This window comes from Sceloporus undulatus, chromosome 3, assembly GCF_019175285.1.
Source record: "Sceloporus undulatus isolate JIND9_A2432 ecotype Alabama chromosome 3, SceUnd_v1.1, whole genome shotgun sequence".
NCBI lineage: Eukaryota > Metazoa > Chordata > Lepidosauria > Squamata > Phrynosomatidae > Sceloporus > Sceloporus undulatus.
The window spans coordinates 156,949,387-156,970,662 of record NC_056524.1 but is presented as its reverse complement, the minus strand read 5'-3'; the positions used below and the strand labels follow the sequence as shown (position 1 = coordinate 156,970,662).

General features: G+C 40.7%; 1 long non-coding RNA gene across 1 annotated transcript in view; it reads right to left on the bottom strand.

Moving 5' to 3' along the window:
• Positions 1-19,326: 19,326 nt before the first annotated feature.
• LOC121925507 overlaps positions 19,327-21,276 on the bottom strand; it is a 2,439-nt gene continuing 489 nt past the window's right edge. Inside the window, exons 2-3 of the long non-coding RNA XR_006102890.1 lie at positions 20,941-21,033; positions 19,327-19,462 (exon numbers count right to left, since the gene is read on the bottom strand). This is a non-coding gene — a long non-coding RNA (uncharacterized LOC121925507). The remainder of the gene's footprint in view (positions 19,463-20,940; positions 21,034-21,276) is intronic.

The following is a 21,276-nucleotide window of genomic DNA, read 5'->3' as shown; positions in this document are numbered from 1 at the left end:
TTGCCCAACCTCTCTTCCTCCATCCATTACCCTGTCTCTCTTCCCCCCACAATACACACCAGATTGATCTGCATGTCCTAAGAAGGGAAATAATGAGATGGAAGCAGAAATGGGGGTGCAGAAGATGTGCCATATTGGTATATCATACAGTACAGCACTATGCCAGTACTGAAGTGGAGGTGTGATAAAGGTTGCACTTCAAAAAACATGATTGTTGTGTTGTAGAAGCTTCATGTGATAATCTACCTGGTCACTTGTTGGGGGGGGGGGTGTCAGCTTTTGGGTGGTCCATGAGATTCCCAGAAACATAAAAGTGGCTTCCAGAGCCAACATAATTGGCCACATCTCATCTAGATACTGTGGCCATGAAGCCCATTTTTTTCAGATCCACTCCTCTAGATGAGAAACAATTGTCTGCCTTGTTCGCAGGATTTACATAAGTCCCCAAACTTCCTTTTAAAGCCTCCCAGGATTCCCCATCACTTTTTCCACTCCCTACCCCCCTCCTTTTCCAATTAAAATCATTTAAGGGAAGACAGGTGGAAGAGAGGAGTGTTTGAGATTGTTAGCATTGGAGCTCTTCATCTAAAAGCAGACTGCATGTTGAATGAGTTAGTCATTGTTGGATACTTCAAGTATTGTGTTACTCTAAGGTTCTGAGATGAAGAAAAAATGGCTGACCTTTATTTTTGAAACACCTTTCTGTTAACTAGATCAATTGCCCATCTTAAAAGTCTTATGACTATGTTAGAATTCACTTAAAATCCAATTTAAAACAACTAAATGGATAACAAAACTACCAGTGTTTCACCATCTGAACACAGGCCACCAAAAATGCACTGGACCATAATGGTGTTACAGTACATGTTATTCCCTTTACTTTTCTCCTGCACATTTAAGGTGAGATCTTCAATGCTCTGTGTGTGTGCGCGCACACACGCATGTGCACATGTGTGTATGTACATGTGTGTACTCACATGTACCTACAAGAGTGGAGGAGGAGAGAGGAAATCTCTCCCCATTGTTTTGCAAAACTGCTCTGGGAGGAAGAGGCAGTGAAAAGAGAAAAGGGGATGGGGGAAAGGGATTGTCAGGATTCCGATTTAAGATGCCAGAAAACTCTTGTTCTGCATGGGTTGGGGAGCACAATAATTAATAAAGAAGTGTAGATCATGCATTTTATTTTATTTATTTTTTCAAAAGTATGTCCGAATGTGGAAATCAGCAAAAGCAGCCAAAAGAGGCATTAAATATAGTTTATTAGATTGGTATTAGTTGCCAGTCTGGATGAGCCCTAACATCATTTTTTTCAAAAAAAACTGCTTTCCATTTTGAATACAGGAAGAATTCTTGTTAGAACACGCAACTATTCTAACCCATAAATTAGAGTAAATATCTGCCTCAGGTAACACAATGCATGAAGATAAGAATGCTCCCCTCCCCATGTGGTTACCATAGCTAAATGCCAAATAGCAAAGCAACTGACCATGAAACAAGTACTCAGCAGAAGCTTTTTCACTCTTAGTATTCTCTCTGATATCACTGAGAGTGCTGCATAACAAAACAGCTTGTTTGTTTTAAGAGGTAGATGTTTACTGATCATTATTTAAGGCTATTATTTAAGGTAAAGGAAATTGAGAAGTTGCTTCAAAATGACTGGGCTGTTGGTTAAGGACTTGGAGATGGCAAAATGTATCCTGGTGTTTTGTCTACACAGATAATCATGTCGTGATTGCTACAGGAGTCCATCAATAAGATCAGGAGTGGTTCAAGTTCTTCTGAACATGGAAACATTTATTTTTGACTACAGTTCCCATTACTCCTAGAACTTGGAAACTGGCTTGGAAATTATAAGACTTGTAGTCATAATATACCTTTTCAAAGCTCTGTTACAGATGCATATTTGGATAATTTCATAAAAGCAGCAGATTACTGCCAATCTGGCAAGGTGTGACCACACAGTGTGCTCCTCTATGCTGTCAATGTTTACTGGAATCTGAGGAGTCCAGAAAAGAAGTCAAAAATAGCAAGCTAGCACACATCCTTACATGCAAGCTGGTCCAGCCTGGTTCCAGCCAGCAGGTATCCACAAAGGACAAGACCTTTTCAACTGTGGCATCCCATGTTTGGAACACTTTCCTAAAGATATGAAAATGGGAAGAAGAGATATTAAATGTCCTGTCCTTACCACATTTGTGCTTACCCTGTCCTTCTCCCACCAGTGCCTCCTGATATTGTATTAACTCGAGTTTCCATTAATACAAACTGACAGTGACATGCCACTTCAGAGATGGGAGAAAGATGGGATAGGTGCGATGTCGTCTGAAAATCTTATCATGATTGTGCGATAAGAGCAGAATAATGACGATTATGTCTGAAAATCTCAGCAAGATTGAACGGGAAAGACAGGACAGGGATGGAACAAGGACATGCCATCCCCAATGTAATAATCTCCAGTATTTTGGACCCCAGATTAAGAAATATTTCCCAAATATTTTAACTTGTATATTTCTTTGGAAAGTATAATTTCCTACCTTTTACTATGGCTATTTTTTAAGGAATGCAGTGGCTTAGTGGTTAAGATGCCAGTTCTGATGATCAGAAGATCAGAAGGTTGGCAGTTTGAGGCCCAAGTGCTGCATGATGGGGTGAGTTCCTGTCACTAGTCCCAGCTTCTGCAAACCTAGCAGTTTGAAAGCATGCAAATCCAAGTAGATAAATAAGTACCACTTCTCAGTGGGAAGGTAACAGCATTTGGTGTAGTCATGCTGGCTACGTGACCACCAGAGCAGTCCTCAAACAATGCTGGCTCTTTGGCTTACAAAATGAGCACTGCCCCCTACAGTCGGTTACGACTAGACAGTCATGTCAAGGGATTACCTTAACCTCTACCTTTAGTACAGTTATTTGATGTTAGTATTTTACTTTACAAAGTTTGATATAATCTTGCTTTTCATTCTGCCATTCACTGACCCGGAATTTGATTGGATCATAGATGTCATAAAAATGTTTTAAGATTCAATAGAAATAAAAACAAGGTCCTGTTGGGTCCTCTCTTGCCCACATGCTCTATATTACAAGGCAAAGTTTGTACATACTCAGCAATGTCCTTCTACTAGAAGTGGATGATTCTCAGCTTGAGCAAAAAAAGAACAACATGAGCTGTTTTTAAGATAGCTTCATTGATCCAAGGATTGTAGTAAGGAATAGTAAGAGACTAAATGGAGACAATATCTCTACTGTGTTCTTATGAAATAGAATGGCTGAAAGATGGAGGAATGAACAGTTGAGGAGAAGGAATAGGGTGCTGAACGGTAACAGTCTAGAGCAGTGATCACAAACCTTTTAGAGACTGGGTGCCCAAACTCAGTGATGTTCCCACACTGAGTGTCATCCAGTGCCAGGTGTGTGGGGGACTTCCAGGGGTGGGATTTCCAGGGGGGAAACAGGCCACCCGTTTCCGGCCCAGGCCAGGAAAAGCAACCCCCCCCCCCCCCCCCCCGATGAAACTTGCCAAGAAAACCTCATGATAGTTTCACTTTAGGATTTCCAGGAATGACTGGAAGGCACATACACACACATACACCCAAGGCACACTCTCCCAGCCTCAGGCTAGCAATAGCAAAACAATTCTCTGATGAAACCTACCAAGAAAACCCTATGATAGTTTCACCTTAGGGTCACCATCCATCAGAAATGACTTGAAGGCACCACACATACAAGTCATGCTCTCTCAGCCTCAGAGGATGGCAATGGAAATCCTCCTCTGATGAAGCTTGCCTCATGATACTTTCCCCTTAGGGTCACCAGGGAAAACTTGAAGGCACACACACCGAAGCACATTCTCTGAGTTTCTGGCTAGTAATAGCAAACACCCTTCCCCCCCCGACAAAACCTGCCAAGAAAACCCCATTGTAGTTTCACCTTAGGGTCACCAGAAACAACTTGAAAGCACACACACACACACACACACAGAGAGAGAGAGAGAGAGAGAGAGAGAGAGAGAGAGAGCTCACTATCTCAGCCTCAGGCTAGCAATAGCAACCCCCCTCCTCCTGCTGCTTCTCCCTCCCTCATTTCATCAGCGGTGGTAAGTTTGCTGGAGCATGGGGCCATAGCTGCTGCTTCCTCTTCCTTCTGCCTCCTCTTCCTCTCTCCCTTCCTCCTGGCTCACACCAGTGCCAGGCAGGTGGGCAGGTGGCTGATAGCATGGGACTGCTGCCACTACTGCACCTTCCTCTTCCTCTTCCTCCCACCTCCTCCTCCTCTTCCTTCCTCCCTCCTGGCTCTCACTGGCAAGTGGATAGCTGATGGCATGAGACCACTGCCACTGCTTCCTTTCCCTCCTCCTCTTCCTCCTGCCTCATCTCCCTTCCTTCTTCCCTCCCTCTGGTCACTGGGGGTGAGAGCTTCACATGCCCATAGAGAGGGTTGTGCTTGCCAGCTCTGGTACATGTGCCATGGGTTTGCCGTGGCTGGTCTAGAGGATTATAGGAAAGAGAATTCCACAGGAAGGCAATAAAACAAGAAAAAGACCCTGGGCACAATGAACTGCATGAGCAAAGGTCCTGAAGAAGAAATAAAAGATGCTCATATTTATCTGAAAGAGCCAGCAACACCTTGTACTTCAGGTGTCACGTCATTGTTGCTTTACTAGCACAGTATCGTCTTTAGCATTAGGCAAACTATACAAGCTCTAGATTGTATAATTTCCTTTTTCCCAAGAAAGAGCAGCTTTTCTGGAGCAATATTCTGGAAAAGTTTTGTTTGGCTGCTGTTGCTGCGTATCACACTTATAATGAAGTTATATCAACACAGCTGTTTATATACTATGTTTCACCAGCTGAAAGCTGAACTGTGGAAACCCTGGATGTATATAAGGAAAATGTAATGACTTCAGAAAACATAATACAGCTATGTCTTGACTGCTAATGTTAGAAGGATCAAAACAACTCCTCTAAATTCATGCCTTTAAGTCTAATTGACAGGGTGAGGGCATTTACCTACTTTGTGTATGAATCAGTGTATTGAAGGTAACCCAGAAGGCAGTCCATTGAGTTCAGACTGAGGATACCATCCTATGTTCACATTAGTCATGCACCATTTTATATTTGTCTTACACCTATTCAGCCATCTTGTATTGTATTGTATCTTCAAGTGAAGATAAAAATAGTGACTACAATGGCGTGATATTCTTATTCGTTTACTTTTGAAAGAAAAGGAGAATGTCTTTCATGGGTTATCTACCATAGTTTCATTTGTATCAGTTATCAGCACATACTTACCCCTGCATGAAATCATTCTCTAACTAAAATTAAATTGAAGCATAATAAATATTCAGAGTTTGTGGAACAGCCAGAACCCACTTCAGTTACAAAATTTATATTAAAAATATTTAGGAAGGGTAGATATTAACTGGAACAAAAAGGGTGGGCATCTGAACTACAATATACAGGGCTCAAAACAGTAATTCTTCATCATATTATATTCAGTTATCACTAGCCTTATCATTATATTTCACAAAATGACAATGATTATTTATTCCATATTCTATATCTCAGTGGAGGTATCCCATGTGGCTAACAAAATGCAGCAAACAGTTGAAATTAAAGTAACAATGGCGGTATCCAGACCGGCGCAAAGTGCCGGACTGGATACGTATTAGGGTTGCCTCGGGGCATCCTTTACAGACACCCCGCAATCCTAGGATGTACTCTGTACGGCAAAATGGCGGTGCCCTTTCTAATATGGGCGCCAACATTTTGACGTGATGGACGCTAGTGAGATTCCACCTCAACATTAGGAGGAACTTCCTGACAGTAAGGGCTGTTCAACAGTGGAACACATTCCCTCAGAGTGTAGTGGAGTCTCCCTCCTTGGAAGTCTTTAAACAGAGGCTGGATGGCCATCTGTTGGGTATGCTTTGATTGAGAGTTCCTTCATGACAGGGGGTTAGACTGGATGGCCTTTGTGGTCTCTTCCAACTCTATGATTCTATTATTCTAACTCCCCACACACACTGGGTGACACCAGGGGTGGGGATGCCACTGGCCCCAAGTATTTGGTACTCAGGAACATAACCTTAAATTACATATGGGCTCCATCTCTTATGAACATGGTTGATGCCCACATTTCCTGCTCTCAACCCTATAGGCTGAGGAATGTCATGCATGAGGCAGACTGCAACTCAAAAACTCTATTTTTAAAATGAAAAAAAAAATCACCTAAAAGCCACCCTCTCTAATCCTGTGGGTGCCTGGAATACTCATCAGAAGTCCACCTCTCACAAAATTTGTGATGGGCTTTATCAAGGCATATCTCTTTTGTACTGGCCAGTTTAGAGCAGCGCAAAGAGCAGTCCCATATTGCTTTGAGAAACCTAGCAAACCTAGTTGAGAGGCCTGTGGAAAAAATCCCACCAGGGTCCAAACCTCCTCTTGGTAGCCCTAACTGGTTGTGTTTGTTGGAGATAATGGGTTGTAATCTGGCGCCTCTGGAAAGTACCTGATTGGAGAATTGTGACATATACTTTAATAAAATGCAAGACATTTTCTCAGATACACACATCAGCTTAGACTTAAAGGGTAATACAGGTTTGGCACACCTCAAAACAGTGCCTGTGTGCAAAAACTGCAGATTCTCCCACAAATTTCCTCCATTTTGTGGCAGGCTAAATATAGAAAGAAATAAACTATATACTAGCTCTCAGAAACAGTACATGCAAGTATGGACAGATAGAGGAGGTGAGGACAAATCCAGGCTTTTCTCTCTTTAGAACTCTAATTTTGCATACAATAGGTTAGTTAAAGTATGCTGAGGAATAACTAAATCCCTGCTAGGTAATCTTGACCCTGTTCTTGTGAAGACAATTTGCATAAAAAGCTTAGATTTGCAGGGCATTCATCATTAGGTGACTTCCAGATGCCTAAATGCTGTGTCAGCGTCAAACATGCCGTTTGGGGACCAAAAAAGAGAGAAGCAAACTGGCAGTCTAAGAAGCGGAGGAGAGTGGGGTAATGTTTTATTTTTAGGCAGTTTTCTAACAGAGAAGAGTCAATAATTAAAACAAATGCAAGAGATTGCTCACAAAAACATATCTTTCCTGCATCTTATCTACACACATGTTACTGTCGGTTTTTAAAAATGGAATGCATAAAGCCAATTTCCCCCTCCCTGCTTTTTTTTTTTTAATTATGGATGTCTTGTTTGTCTGGTGCCTTCTTTTTCCATTTCATTTTCTTCCCTTTCAGAGGGCAAAATTAAGTCTATAGTGCCCTCTGATGGCCAGAAATAGACTCCTGCAAAAGCAGGGGGAGGGGAGAAAGTGAAATTAAACAAAAACCATCATGACCTTTCCATGCCAAGGCCTTTTAACATTGTTCTTCTTCTGTGCCTTGCAAATGGTATTGAAACTATGGCTCCACATACCAGTTGCTGTATTGTAAGCTGCCTTGGAAACAGTGGCTATGACAGCAGGATAAGAAATATTTTAAACCTATAAATATACAGCTGTATTCCCCTTATTCCCTACAATGTCTGCCTCCACCGCAAAGGCAAAAGTGGTCAGCACATTTCTCAGGGTGAACCGCAACCTTGAAGGCAATACCCTATTTGTGTGTTTTCTCAGAGGTAAGTTACACTTGGTGTATTCATCCTTTCTCTCTAGAAAGCAAAGCTTGCAAAAATTACTAATTTTTTTTCTTTGCTAAAATGCCCAGAAGCCCCAAAAGTAAGAGACTGCTGGACCAAAATGATGGGCAGCCAAAAGGTTCCCCACTCGTGACACACATAATACTGAGAGAGGGTTTTTCCCAACATGGAGGGAGGAGAAGTTATCTAGGAAAATCAGGTTTTTTCCTGCTACAACTAATCCAGTTCAACACTGGAGTGGTGTGCAAAGGAGAAAGTTTATGTGCATGTATGTCTTTAAAGTCTTGATGAGCAATAATGGGTGCTGATGGCTACTTGGATTTTTTTTTTTAAGTGCCAGTTATAGTACATTTTACTTAGCTTGCACTATTCATCAGGGTTCTTTCACTACCAGTAATGGACATTATATTATAAAGAGAGGGAGAACAAACTCTGAATGCTATGAGTTTCTATCACAGGCTGCATCCACACTACAGAAATAATCCCGTTTGATACCAGTTTAACTGCATGGCTCAATGCTATGGAATTCTGGGATTTGTAGTTTTGTGAGACATTTAGTCTTCTCTACAAACATTCTGGGAATTACAGTGCCCAGAAGTCCATAACATTGATCCATGGCAGTTAAAGTGTGTCATGATAGATTGTTTATGCAGTGTGAATGCAGCCTTAGCTAAGCAGATCTGATTGGCTGGTTCATTCATTTGAGTAAGTCCTTGCAAGGGAGGCAATATCTCCCCTTTGATAATTTAGCCTTGGTAATAACTTTTGCCTTTTTGAGGTCCCTGCCTCTGAACAACCACAAAAGCTGCTTTTGTAACTTCCCCCGTACTGCCTGTCCTCAAATTGGCATTATTTTTCTCCTATCAACAATTCAAAAATAAAACAGTACAAACATTTGGTAAATTTTGAGAGCCATCAACAACTCAACAGACACAATTCCTCTTTTATACAGGCCAGATGCCTTTGATTTACTCTGATTAGCTTAACATAGCATCATCAGGCTTTATAACTAAGCAAGGCCTCTGAAAAGGGTAAAGCAAAATTCTTTATACCTATAGGTTCCAGTAATAACCACAAGGAAATAATGTCACAGGATTTTGCAGCATACTAAACCTTTGCACAGTTATGCTTTCTGCCCCTTTCAGACAGCTAGGACAAGATATTTCAAGATAGTTACCTATGAAGTATAATGAGGCAATGGAAATATTTTCTTTAGCAATACTAAGAAACAACTATTCATATCTTTATCTGCTAGGAAATTCAAGAAAAAACCTTTTTAAAGCATTGTGTTAGATGACATATGAATCATGAGATTTATGATTCTTGAGTTCTCAACCAACTCTTCTGAATGGAGAGAGGTTAAAGCTCAGGTTAAGTAGAGATACACTTGACTTCGGTGTACATGAACCCACAGCTGCATGTGAAAACCCATTCTAAATTTAAATAAGTCAGGATATTGTAAAACTTCAAACCCCCCCCCCCCCCGGTCTATCTTCTACAAAAAGTACAATATATCCAATTTGTTTTTTAATCATGTGGAATATAGTTAAGCCATTCTTTCTTCTTTCTTAGATTTCCAAAAGCAGAAGTTGCCAGAACACTGTGTTACTTCACATCATGCAGAACTTCTCACACACAAAATTAAGTTTTGCTCAGTGTTGTCTGAAAACTTGGCTCGACTCGACAGTCATCACATGAGTAGCTATGTCGAAGCCAGGGTTTGATTGCTGAAAATCCTGGAACTCTCCAGGCAGAGAAAGTTGGAGAGAACCACTGACCTGATGGCTGCCTTTCTTCATCCACTGATTATCTGATTCCAGCTCAACAGGTACAGTGCCAGACATCATGAAAAGCATTCTCTGCAACACAACTCCAATGGGGAGGAACGTGTTTCAACAGCAGCAAGATATTCCAGTCTTCATTAATATAAATCCTTAATTTGATTGGTCTCTCCAACTGTCCTGGCAGGAATCATGCTCCTGGCCTCCAAACCTACAGCTTCCTCCCTCCCATTTTGTAGGAAGAGAGTGAAGAAACCTTTAATACGGAATCATCTTAGATTTTCAATGGATGTTAAAAATAATAAAAATAACATGTTTGGGATATGTTCAGGATAAGAGGGGAAACTATTTTAATATTTCCCAGCCTGTCCTACCTGCTGATGGATTCTCAGGAATAGCTGACAGTACAAGTTGTTTGACAGTAGAGCAGAGTGCATTAGAAGGTGGTGGATTCTCCTTCATTAGATGAGGCCACCTTCATTACAGATTTTTAAGAAAGCCAGAAACCTATCAGGGCACCATAGTTGAGCATGTGTTGAACTAAAAGACCCTTGGAGGTTCCTCCATTCTTTAATGTACCTGCCAGCCAAATAGCCAAACTTACCGCCCTCTAATTGCTCAGAGAAAGTGGCTTTCATACAATATCAGCATATGCTGAGGTCCAAGAAGCCTTGTATGTCTTCCAGCCGAGGTTCATCAGGCTGAGAACACGCCAGAAAGTCACTTAATGCTCTGTACCTCACAGAACTTTTCGTCAGTGCTAGCTGGCTGGGCAAGAAGGCACAAAAAAGGCTGCCAATGGGAGTAGGACCACAAAAGAACTCAAGACCACAGCCAGTATAACAGGTAACAATTCAGAGTTTGCTGTTTTATTCAGTACCACGGACAGCGATTTTGCAGCTACAACAGTAGTTCTCAAACTTTGGTCCTCCAGCTGTTTTACATTCAGCTTCCAGAACCCCCTGGCCATTGACGAAGCTGACTGGGATTTCTGGGAGTTGACATCCAAAATACTTAGGCCTGTTACAGACTGCCAAAATAAAGCTGCTTTGGGTCTCTTTGGAGGTATGCTATTTAAATGATGCACGCATCCTAAGAATCCAGAAGCTGCACCAAAAGCTGCACTCCAGTGCTTAGGAATGGAGTGTGGCTTTGGCGCAACTTCCGGACTCTTAGGACCTATGCATCATTTAAATAGCATACCTCCAAAGAGACCCGAAGCAGCTTTATTTTGGCAATCTGAAATAGGCCTTAGAGGCCCAAAGTTTGAGACCCACTAACCTAGAAGGCAAATTAGTACAGCACTAACTAAAAACTAGTCAGCCAAGAAGACACCCTTCTGAGATCTCCCTCAGTGCAATATCTGACTGTTGAAGGTTCAGATGCCTTCTTCTATAACAATTTCCTTCTCCTGGAAAGTAAAAGTTTAAAGACTGAGAAATCAGGTAGAGACTGGTCCTCAGAAACTCAGTTCACTGGAGAATTCAAGGTCCACTCCACTTCTAGAGTCAGAGTACAATAGCATTTAGGGGATTAATGGGTAGGATAAGAAATCTGAGGCAGTAGGAGTAAGTGCTTCTGGCACTTTTTGAGAGTCCAAGTCATTGAAGACATCAGTATCTGGGGCTTCCTGGTCCTGATCCATGATATTCCATATGTAGCTCCTTCACCTAAGCTTGCCTTGTCTTTCCTTAGCAGCAAATTAAGCTTGTTCTGTCCACAATTTCTGCTAATGGAGATATAATGTAAAAGTCCTGCTACATCAGACCAAATGCCCTCCTAGTCTAACATTCTTTTCACACAGAATGCCAATTGCCTCTGAAAGCTCATACACAAGACATGAGCTACACTGTTCTTTCCTGTTTTTTTCTCCCTAATAAACAAGGGGGTGGGGGGAACCTGATAAACTGCACCTAATAAATGGAGAGGGTGAATCTGCCTCTAATACTGGTGGGAACATCTGTCCAGTGTCCATGACTAGACACCACTGATAAACTTATCTTCCTTTTAAAGTTAGCCAAGGTCTGGTACAGACGGGCAGGAAGGGGCGGTGAGACACCACCCCTTTCTGCCCCAGATTGGTGCCATGGCAAATGCCCAGAGCATGGTCCAGAGCACAAAAAGGAGCTGTTTTTCCTGGCTCCTTTTTGTACCCATGAAGCGGCACCATAGCTGCTGCTGGGTGGCTTGATCACACCCCTTTGACGCAGCACCATTTGGACACTGTGCTAAAGGGACGTCATCATGGTGTGCGCCATTTGAATGGGCGTGCAGCAAGATGGTGCCCAGGCAGCATGGGGAGGGCTGTGAGCGTGACACTTTTTTCCCATCTGTACCAGGCCCAAGTTGCTAGCCATCGGCAAATTCCATTGTTTAATAATGTACTATATGAAAGTATCCTATCTTTTCTGTCTAAAATTTCCCATCATTCAGCCTCACTGATGAAAGGCAGCTGAAGAATCTACTTCAAACCTCTTTCTCCAAAATTCTCAATATGAGTCAGTCACATGATAAAGGTAAAATTCAGCCAGATGAACAATAACAGCAATTCTATGCTATAGACAAGAAGATCCAATATAAGAGTAAACATTCTATTAAACATAATTATGTGGTTATAGCTTTTGAAGCAAGTATAGCATGAACTTTTGAGCAGCATGTGGATGAAATATACACCACATTGTTGGTGTTGTTTTAAGGCTTTGGTTTTCATCGCTCTACAAGTCACTCCTTGGAAAAAAGAGTATTTGCTTTTAGAGAATGGAAAAGAATGAGGCAAATAAAATATGATATAAGGAGGTCCAAATTATTATTTAAACTGAATGCAACAAACCCAATCTATTGTCAGTTGTGATTTTTTGCTTGACTTTTGTTGGATTTTATTTTCTGTTTTCATAACACTTCTTTGCCATTTTTTTAAAAAGTGTTGCTCTGCTATTTAAATAGGGAGAGCACACACAGGTGTAATCTTTCATGTGACTTTGGGTGCATCTAGAAATAATGCAGTTTGACAACACTTTGACTGCCATGGCTCCATCCTATAAAATCCTGAGATTTCTACTTTTGTGCAGTAGCAGCAAAGGCTAATGACCATGTAAAACTACAAATCCCAGGATTCCATAGTATGGAGTTACAGCACTTAAAGTGGTTAAAACTGCATTATTTCTTCAGTGTAGATGCACCCTTAGAGAATTTAGATGAAAGCATGCCTGTTTTTAATCACTAAGATCTTGGAGGGCCTGTGATTTATAACATGAAATATCCTCAGAAATCAAATCTGACTAACCAAAGAAAACTCTACCAGCATGGTTCAACAGAAGCATAATACTTAAAAGACACCATTATTTCACCATGTAATCCGGTTCCTGTGCCAGATAAGAGGTTTTGGTTTTTTTCTTTTCTTCAGATGGTCTATTTGTGTCCCTTGCTGCCCTTGTATTACATATGATTACTTTAGACTCTGGCAAGACCTGCATAGTTCAGCAGAAATTCTTAAAGATTTGACAAGCTGGTCAGAAAGGGCATGACTCCAATTTTTGTTTCAATTGTGGACTGTGTTGCAAAATCTGACCCACATTACAAAGGGTGGAGGGTAATACAACTAGGTGAACTTTCCTAACTGTCGCTTATCCACTTCCTGTAATTTTCTCTTTCTCTACAGCAGGATCAATGGCATTCATTTTAATATGAGGTATTATATATTAGACATGCCTTGCCATTGGGCTTATTTAGCATTTCACAAGGAGGTTGGTTTTTTACAGATCCTTTGGAAAGGGTATAAAGGTATCTTATTGTTCTGTATTCAACAGGGGTAGGCAATTGTGGGGGACCACACACACACACACAGCAAACCCGAATATCTCCATTTTCATCTGCAATCCCTCTCAAAATGGTGAAAGGAAATGACATGGCATCACTTTCTATCACCATTTTGAGAGGGATTGCAGAGGAAAACTGATGGATTTGGAGTATAGGAATCTGAGGTGCTTGGAGGAGTAGGTACTATTTCATGTTTTCACACATGTGGGATTTCTGTGTACTTTGGGGGCAAAAACTGCTGAAAAATTGCTCTGAAAATGTTCTTTATAAATGGGAGCTAGGCGTTTGGGGATACTTGTTGAGGCTTTAAAAACCACAAAAGTGGAGTCCAAGGGTCTATGGTAGAGTTCAAGGGCCCACCTGGCCCACAGGGGACAGTTTGCCCAGCTCTGTCTTACAGCAATGTCCAGAGATCCAGTTTAGAACCATCCAAGAACTCACATATATACACAGTGGGCGCTTGGTATTTGCTGGGGTTTGGTTCCAGGACCTCCCTGGATAACTCAATCCATGGATATTCAAGTCCCATTAAATACAATGGATAGATAAATGGTGGCCCTTATAAAATAAAAAAATCAAGGTTTACTTTTTGGAATTAATATATTTTTGAAATATTTCCAAGCCATGGATGATTAAATCCATGGATAAAAAAATCTGTGGATATAGAGGGCTGACTGTATAGTCAATGGAGATAGGTGCGTGGAGAGACAGCAGACTCCTGGGATACTTTCCAAATATCTTTGTGGAAGGTTTGTGCATTTCAACATCAGTTAATGCCTGCCATACTCACCCTCTCAACCGAGAGGGTGGAGATCTCCCTCTTCTTTTCTGTTTGGGTTTGGAGATATAAGAATTCCCTCCTTGTCCTGGAGGGCGATGGATAAGGTCAGCAGAACAAGAAAGCATCGTTGATCAGATTGACAGTGATCAGAGATAACAGTAGGATTCTATCCCTATTCCAAAACATTCCACCCATGGCTCCACTAATGGTACTAACTGGGAACATGAACAGAAAAGAATGTGACTGTTATCTCTGAATCAAAGCTGAATAGGAGCTATTGATACTCATGCCCACATTTATTGGCATAGCCTATTCAGCTCTGTAAGTTAAAGGAAAGATGCTATACATAGAAACCCAAGTTTGAGGGGGGGGGATTCCAGACAAGGCTCCCATAATCTTTGGTAGTAGGGTAGTAGAGTTAGTCCCCTGTCAAAATGGGGACCCATTCACATTCTTGTAGATAGTCCTATATAAGTGAACAAAAACCATGTTATCAGAAAGAGGGAGAGTTACCCAGCAGAGACAAAATCTCCCCTGAACCCAATACTCTGTAGTCCACTTTCTACAATCTCTGCACTACCAGAGATGAAGGTCCTTCTTCTATTTCTCTCCTCATGATAACAACAAGCATTTTGCAAATCTATGTAATGCTTCCAGCCATCTTCAAGTATAGCTGTGCCATCCTGCTGAACTGCTTCTCCACTGCCAGCAGAAAATAACAGGCTATGGAAGATAACAACCTGTGTTAGAAGAACTGATAGTATTTCACTTGAGTGAGAAACACACAGCTTGTTGCAAAATGCCATATTCTTCTAGGGATAGTTGTAAGGAAATGATTTTCTTGATGCATAGTTAAGAGGTATTGAACTGGTTCACAGGTCATACCGTAGCTGAATTCCAGGGGGGCGGGGGTCACCAGCTTCCTATTCATGACCAGAATGCTTGCGCACATTGTCCATTAACTCCTGCTGCAAACAAGAATGGCTAAATAAAGCAGAAGTCTGTGGTTCTGTTTAGAATAACATTTCAATCTTACAGAAACTTATACTGTACTCTTACATTTTCCTGATTCAGCAAGCCAGAGAAAGAACCCATGGCTTGTAAATTGGTTTCAGACATCAAATTTAACAACAATAAGACATGTATCTGTTTCTTTTTTAGCTGCTCCTGTTGATATCAGGAATAACCAGCTAGTGTGTGCTGGCATTCTGGTTATTCCACAACATGTGAATTTTTGAAGACACAACATCCTTCCTCTGGCTCTTTGGCTGGCATCTAGTTAGTGACATACATGGGCATAATTGAAAAGTATTGAATTTTTGGTAATTGTGGAAGGAGTAACTCATTATTTCCTTCACACAGTGACCAAATCCCACAGGTCTCACCTTCCTCCTGTGGAGATCCCCCTTCATGGCTGTTCCTTGGCTGATGGAGAATGGGAGCATGGGAAAAGCATCTGGCTATGTCTCTATCCCTAGATGCAGAATGACAAAGCCATCCTCACGACCACCTGGAGGGCCTCTGGAGGTTGGAGAGAAGGATGCATTTACCTAGAATGACCTATATCTGGCTGTAGATACATAGATGTTTTTGCAATGTCCACCACTCTCCACTAGCTACTAAATGGCCATGGAGAGGGAGGAATTTTCACAGGAGAAAGACGAGTCCTTCAACAAAGGAAAGGGAAATATATCCCAGTTCCACCAGGTGGAACTTTATGATATATCTCCTGATGCAGGATCTCAGACTTTCTTGGCATATCCGAGGTTTTTGAAAACACAATGGCTATGCTACAGATTTCTAACACTCCCACCCATCCACTCTCCACATGACTCAATTTGATCTGAGTTATTCTTAACACCAGTCCAAGCTACCTAAAATGCAAATCCAAATGTGGTAACATCTTTTTCTTGGAGGTGTATAGATAGCCCATCCATCTCCTTCTAGATGCATCAAAGTACATTATATGAGTGCTAATTTCCTTTAATACACTCTCTAGCAAAGTTTAGCTACATTATGTGCAATGCAGCAGTCATCATGCATTAGCCTCATATTGTGTTAGGCAGCAGAAATGATTACTGATATAATTAGAAGCCACTGAATTGCAAGCAAGGGAGGAGGAGGAGTTAATAATTAAGATGACCCAGCAATTTTACAGCAGATGTTCACTGAATTAGTCATGTACCGAGAATTTCTTCTGTATATAAGATTTCCCCCTGCCTCCCCTGAAATGAAGTCAAGCTCATTCTCTCCTTCTGATGACCTTATCTGCTGTTATAAGGAGGGAAAGCCAATTTGTTAGTGCTCTAGATGTTGTTGGACTTACATCTGCCATCTTCCCTCTTCTGGTAAGGGATTACGGCTGTTGTCATCCACCAGCATATGGAGGATGACAACATCTGACCATCCCTATGTTGCACCTTTGGATCCAAAATGTTTGCTATAGAATTTTATAAACCTCAATCACTTCAAAGTTAGACGAATATTAAGCCTCGTTTTTAAAGCATCCCAAAATTCCACCTCTTGTTGATTTTAGTTGGCATTGTTTCTTCTTCCTTTTCTTTAACTGTTTTTTTTTTTAAGCACGAATTTTTCATCTTCACAGCTTGCAAGGATATTTTTGGGAAAGATGTGGGAAATGATTGCTGAAATCTCAAATGCCAAAAGAGATTGTTGAAAAAGATTTCAGTTTGAAAGATTATGGAGACCTCAGTGCCCTGCACAGCAAATAAGGGGGGGAGAGGGGGGTATCCAGAAAGGGGGGGGGGGGGAGTCCGTGGAAGTATCTAGACTTTAAAGTTCTTTTTGTTTTGATTTTACTTGCATATTCATGATTTTGAAACCAACATTTTTATTGCTAGCATTCCTTTTACCCTCCCTTGATCTATTTTGGATATCAGTCCTGGAAACAATCACTGTGCTTCTTGGTGGTGGCCATATTAGCTAAACAGACAGCCAAGGAGAGGTACATCTCATTGTAGGAAATACTAGGTTCATTTAAACCGACCTGAGGAATGGAAATGAAAAGTCCTTGATAATGCTCAGAGTTCCCTGGGAATACTTGGGATGGGGAAAACATTATGTAGATCTCCAAAATAAAATTAGTTTGCATAGGAACAAAACCCAGGACTTTCAAAAACTTTTTGCTTGTCTAGAGGGGCTCGGAGTAAGTTACACTAAATAACAGAATTTATGTAGATTCGTTTCAGCTGCATTATTTATAGAAGTATTTAAAATTTATACAGGTTGAAGAATTCAGCTGTTCTTGGCACATAATTTGGACTGATTGGGTGTCAGAGGTTTTCTTGGCTTGAAGCACACAGAAGCAGAAGAAACTGAACACATCCAATAAAATCTGATGTGAAGTCGAGACAGGGTCTAGGGATGAAAAATAGGTTTTATACCAAGCATTAGCCCAACGCATTTTGGATAAGAAATATTAGTATGGCCTTATTCAGGGAAAACTGATTAAAATTAACCTGTAAAGATTTTTTAAAACATGCATCTCCAAATTGCCATTGGAAAGATTCACAAAAGTGTTGTTGTTTCTTTAATAATATTTTCAGAATTAGATATTACTTTTCTAATATAATACAGAAGCCATTGCTCATTTTGTTGTTAATTGCTATCAAGCTGGCTTTGACTCATGGAGAGACCTCCAAAAAAAAAAACCCTGTTATTAACAGCCCTGTTAAGGTTTTGCAAACTCAGGGCCATGGATTCCTTGGCCCCTGTAATGTGGTTGTAGATCATCTTTTATGAAGCAATTGTAGTATTTCCACTTGAAAACAGAACAATGCTCCCAGAATGTCAAAACTCCTCCCATATGAATCCCCTCAAAACAATATTTGAGAATAGCTAGTAAATTTCTCCCACCATTGTTTATTTTACAACAGGAATATTACTGCAACCCCTGAACCAACAATATGGCAAGGCTGTTTGAGGCCCACTAAACTCCATTTCTATACATGTAAATGTTACCTTAGCCATATAGGAATCACCTTTTGAAGTGTTCACTTTCTGCTTCTCCTGGGCTACTAATTGTTCACTTTGAATTTTCTTCTCTCAGAACTTAGTAGTCCCATAGGAGTATATTGGGGGGGGGGGATTTCTTTTGTCTTTTTGTTACTAGAAAGGAAGTATGGTTGGCTTCATCCAGGTTATAGAAACCCACGTATTTTACCTTGTTAGATGCTTAGGGGAATTATTTTTAAGATTCTGACTATCTTAGCTTACTTTTATCTTCATTTTATCTCAAAGCAATTGTTTTTAACTTCTTTCTATTTGGTTCTTTAATAAACACACTGAATCAGAAACTGGAATTGATTTAGTTCCTTCACTCTTCTGGAAACGGACCTGACCGAGGCATTTGATGGTTTGACAAACATGCTGACCTGGCTTTAAAGAGTTTAAAAGAAGGTTTGGCACAAGGCCCAATCCAGCTTCATATACAGTGGGCCCTCCCCATATGTGAGGATCCATTCTGGACGCCCCCCCCCCCCCATATTGGGGAAAACATGTACGCTCAACCTCCATTTGTTTTAATGGGGGAGCACTCCTGCGTGAGTGCAGCGCATGTGCCATTATAACTCCCGTGGCTTAACCTTCCATGTAAGGTTAAAGCCATGCATGGTGCGGGCATACTGCATAAAAGTCATAAGCCTAAATTTCCCGTGGATCCAGTATTTGAGTAGAAATTATGTAAAGAATATTCAAAACTTTTCTCTCTAATACATACGTCACTGCTGAACATTGCTGAATTTCCAACCCTTAGATAGCAATGTCCATCTTTGTGCTGTGCAAGGAAGGAGTTCCTTTTGTCTTTCTTAGAACTTCTACCATTTAGTTTCAGTGGATAAAACTGGGTTGTAGTATTTCTCCCTAGCTTCTTGGGAGGAAAACATCTCCTTACCCCCACTCAAAGGAACAGGACTCTTCTGCCATGTGCGTGCATGTTACCAAATGAACATGCTGCCCTTCTCCTTCACTTAGTTTGCTCTGCTGTCTCATCTCATCCAAACTTTCCCTCATGATGTCACAGTTGGCTGCTTTGAATATGAATTGTGAACTCAGTCCTCCAGCAGTAACCCCAGCAGTTTGATTCTAGCCCTGACAACAAAAGTAGTGGTTGTGGCATTTCTATCTTATAGCTGTAAGATGATATATTGAGCTCCCATTAAGGCTGTTTCCAAACAGAGATGTCACCAAACAATACAGTTGCCAAAAGTTAAAGGCAAACAATTGCCAAGAGACATGGAAACAAAACAATAATCTTGGGCTGGTAATTTCAGCTTTTCTGCTTCTTTTTATTTTGTTCTCATAAAATAAGACTTGTCATCATAATTTCAGTTATACAGGATGGAAACAAAGCAGTTTATGATCCATCAGATTTGCTTGCAGATTAGTCAGCATCAGCAGATTTCTATCGTTCCATCTGTCACAGTTGGCAAATAAAAATAACAACTTAACTATACAATATGGTTCACCTTTGCTCAGACTGAACTCTGTGCATTCCTTGACATTTTGTGACACCTATGAAATCACTCAACCTACATTAATCTGGAGGCACATAGAAATATTCTCTGTGAACTGAAATCTGAATTATCAAGTCATTAAGAACAGCATAAGAGTACTACTGAGTCAGATGAGAAAATCAGTCTAGTCCAAGGTTGGAAAAGTATGGCCCTCCAGATGTTGTTGGACAGCAATTCACATCAGCTCTAGCCAGCATGCTCATTGATAAGGGATTACAGTCCAAACATTTTATTTGGTTAAGAGCTGTGAAAGTCATATGTGGCCCTATCTTTAGACCCATGTTCATGGCCTGATTTAGATCAATGACCACAATCTGTGCACACCTAGAAAAATATTTGCATCCATTTGCACAAAGGACAGAGGAACACATAATGGGAGGCATAAGCACTACTCACTGCTTTTTAAATAAATAAATAAATAGTATGAAATTATCACAGTCACTAGTTGATGATAGCAAGAAAATGTGATGCAGAGAGGTGTGCATCTACCTTAGGGACCCCCATACGTTAGCATGTATGGAGGTACCTGATAAATATAATTGACTGTTACACCAGAGCTGGCCGAACTATTAGATATAGGGGTCATTACACTCTCTTCAGGCAGCAGGTGCTGGAGGTATTAGTAAGGCAATGAAGCAATGAAAGCTGTGTACCATGAAGTCTGTCCTGCACCCACTAGTCCAGCCTTGTTCTTAAAGATGTCATTGAGAACATTGTCCTATCACCAACATAGAAGAAAAGCTCAATTGCTAATTTAAACAGCTTAGGTACATGGATTACTCTTGGGAGGATTGCTGGCCAAGAGATTCTGGGAAATGAAGTCTATAAAGTAACACTTCTAAGCTCTGAGCCTAATGGCCCTGACATTTCCCTGCCTGCTATCAACCCCATGATTGATACAAAAGCCAACTCCATTCTAGAGTAGACCCATTGCCTCAATTGCTGAATGTTAAATCAATGCTTACATAAATCCCATTGATTCAGTGATTCTACTCTTGTTGGGATTATAATTAAATCTAGTCCCTAATTTACATTTAATTGTTTTAATGGAACCAAACATCGGTTGTGCTATTAATATCTAGAAGATCAAGCTATTATCATTTTGTTTCAATATGAGCTTGGGATTTTCTAAAACCAGAAATCGTTATACCAGGAATGGGGAGTGGACAGGGATTTAGCATTCTTTCCCTTTTTCCTACATGCAATCTATGATATCTATGTGCTCTATGCCACTGAAGATTTAAGCTGCAGGCTGAGAAATAATGAATAGGAAAGGCATGAAAATTCAGCAGCTGCCTAAAAATAAATGATAAGGTGTTTGCTATATTTGGACCATCTTTGCTTGGTTAAAAATGAAAACTTAAAATAAATGTCTCACCTTATTTTTGCTAGTACAGAACCATCAGGATGTACAGGGAACTCACAGGAGAGTTGCATATTAAAGGGAGAATCAAGTCCTTGCCCTGTGGAGCTTACATTCAAAATCGCAGGGAAGAGAGCAGAGAAGGGGAAGGGTAAAAGCTATAGCTTTGTGAGGGGAAGCAATAAGGGCTTAAGGCAAACACTTTATAGACAAAATTGGTGTTCAGAATGAAGATTGATTAAAATACCTTATACCAAATGGTCAGTTCTAATGCTAAGAGCTGCAGTTGTAAGGTAGGTGAGAATTCTGTTTCATTAATTTTTTGATAAAGAACTTCCCAAATTATCCGAT